The sequence below is a fragment of the Helianthus annuus genome, chromosome 16 (genome assembly GCF_002127325.2).
Source record: "Helianthus annuus cultivar XRQ/B chromosome 16, HanXRQr2.0-SUNRISE, whole genome shotgun sequence".
Taxonomy (NCBI): domain Eukaryota; kingdom Viridiplantae; phylum Streptophyta; class Magnoliopsida; order Asterales; family Asteraceae; genus Helianthus; species Helianthus annuus.
This window is the reverse complement of record NC_035448.2, coordinates 55356101-55358894: the sequence shown is the minus strand read 5'-3', so window position 1 is coordinate 55358894 and position 2794 is coordinate 55356101. Positions and strand designations below refer to the sequence as shown.

General features: G+C 35.1%; 1 pseudogene; it reads left to right on the top strand.

Moving 5' to 3' along the window:
* The first annotated feature begins 454 nt into the window (after positions 1 to 454).
* On the top strand, positions 455 to 1398 carry LOC110939583 (annotated as a pseudogene).
* Positions 1399 to 2794: the final 1396 nt, after the last annotated feature.

The following is a 2794-nucleotide window of genomic DNA, read 5'->3' as shown; positions in this document are numbered from 1 at the left end:
TTTAACCTGATTATATGAAATTATGATTATATGTATATTTATGTTTCTGATTTGTAGCTTTTTTAGAAAAAAATTGTTTTAACATGTTAATAATTTTTAATTGAATTTGATTTATATAGAGATGTGTTATATATGTTATATATAACATTTTAAATAACATTTTATATATGTTTCATTCTTTCATTGATTCTTTGCAGTTTAACCTCTAGATTTTGCTCATCAGTTGATTTAGTTATGTGTAATTTCATTATTCTAATTGTAGTTAATATACTTTGATGTGTGTGTATGTGCAATTTGATTTTATGTTTATTATGATTCTCTGAAAATGCCTGACGTTTTTGTTGATGTTGTTGTTAGTAATGCATCATTATGTGCACTTAATGCGCACATTTTAAAACAAAGTTAAGTGTTAATTGTATTGTCTAAGTGTTTGATTAATATGTTATATTAATCAATGGGAGAAGAAGTGAGAATAACCGACTATGACGTCAGCAACGACGACGATGACGATCGAGTTTCAGAGTGGTTGCTAGGGTTACCTACCGTCCATGATCTGATGCCGTTGTCGCAGTTGCTGGTTCCGGCGGAGCTAGCAACGGCGTTCAGCATCTCGCAAGTACCTCACCTGAGCATGATTGACGTCAATCGCGCTTCGCAGAACACTTTATCAAATCTGAAAAAATCATTCAATAACGGTTTTCCAATGGTTTGTTTAACGGCTTTAAGTCGTTTGGTGAGGAGAGAGCTAATGAAATGTTTATCGAAGGTGAGGAAACGGTTGATCTGACTGGAGACGGTTCGGATTTGAGGAAATTGAGGCGAGTTAACAACGACAATTGTGGCGGTGGTGGTGGTGGTGGAGGAGAGGAAGCTGATTCGTCGGCTAGGACGTCGAAACGACCGCGTTTAGTGTGGACACCACAATTGAACAAGCGGTTTGTGGACGTTGTGGCGCATTTAGGTGTGAAAAACATGGTTCTGAAAACGATTATGTAGTTGATGAATGTTGAAGGATTGACACGTGAGAATGCTACTAGTCATTTTCCGAAGTATAGGTTGTATTTGAAGCGGATGCAAGGGTTGTCGAATGACGGACCTTCGTCTTCGGATCATTTGTTTGCGTCGACTCCTGTTCCGCAGAGTTTACAGGAGTCTAGTGGGAATGGGAATAATGTGCAAATTCCAATGCCGTATCCGCCTCACATGGTGCCTATGCCTTACACGCAGCAGCCATAGATGGTGCAGGCGTTTGAGTCGCATTCGCATCGGTTTAATATGATGATGCACCAAAGGGATTGGTCTGGGAATAAATATGCTTATCAGCACCGTATGACTAAAGATAAATAGAAAATATATGTAATGTTAAATGGATATTTATCCAACCAAAAAGAGAGGTAACTATTTTACTAATGCAGTTGTTTTATAGTTTATACCAAGTATGATTGGCTTGAGTTATTATTATTTTGCCCTTTTTCAGTGAGTGAGATAGATGTCTTGGTGAATCATATATTGCTTAATATTATAATTTATCATTTGTTTATTAACTTTGTACTAGTATAACTGTTTGATTAATATGTTCATGCATTAATATGTGCACACCCTAGACTAAGCAGTAATTATACTAAATGTTTTGCCTAAAGTATTTGAAATCCCCAACAGACTGGTGGAGATTCGGGTGATAATGTGAAAGGTCTTAAGAAGGAAACCGAGGCAAAGATTCAACATCTAAAGACAAAAGCTGATATAATTTCAGATGATGTTGTTGACATGCTTCTTAAGAATGTCACCTCTGTCAAATATTGAATTTTAATTGACTTAAAACCAGAGAAAAGTGTCATTAACATATTATGTGCATGTTTTTATTCTGTTACCTTAGTCGATTAGCAATGTTCGGGCTTGGGCTCGTTTACTAAACGAGTTTGTTTTTAGGCTAGGGCTCGAGCTTGTTTAAGCTCGTCTCATTCAAGATTTTTTCGAGCTGAGCTCGAGTATCTCAGCTCGTTTGCACCCCTATTGGGAACCCTCGTATTAGAGGGCTAATGACACTGCTTATTAGGTCTCTAGCATGTGACAACCCAATATTTAGCAAACCGCGTCTGTAATCTTATAAGGCCGAGTGTAGTGAGTGATAGTTGTAGTTCCTATTTAATTATACGGTATATGCAGTCCCCTCCTCTTTGTGTTCATCTTTTTTTTTTTAATTTAGGGCAGCTTCTAACTTATGCGATTAAGATGTTTTTGGGTTCTGTTCATAACTAAATGGGTCAAATTCTGGACTGGATAATGCTGGTATGACGAGTGTACTTTTGATACGTGGAATACATGTTGAATTTTCAGCAGCAGGCTAAAAGATACATGTTAAATGAGTGTTTTCCTTGATCAACTAAACTCAATGGAAAATTATTTGACCAAACATGTTAAAATAATTTGTGTATGATAAACTTTAACATGTGAGATGAGAGTTTGCGTTGATCAACTAGGTGCGATTCAACTTTAATTAACCAAATTATATATTAAATTTCGGCCTAGAGTTCAAAATACTTAAATAAAGTTTTGTGTGTGGTCTATGCGGGCCCAAAATAATAAAATAAATTAATTTAACATGTTAAAAAAACGTTTGCATTGATCAACTAAACTTCATTTGACTTTATTTGAACAAACATATTAAAATAAGTTTTGTACAATAAACATTAACATGATGAAAGGTTGACTTGTTCTACTAGGTTTGATTTAAATTTATTTGACCAAATTATATATTAAATTCTGGATAAGAGTTTAAAATACTAAACTAAAG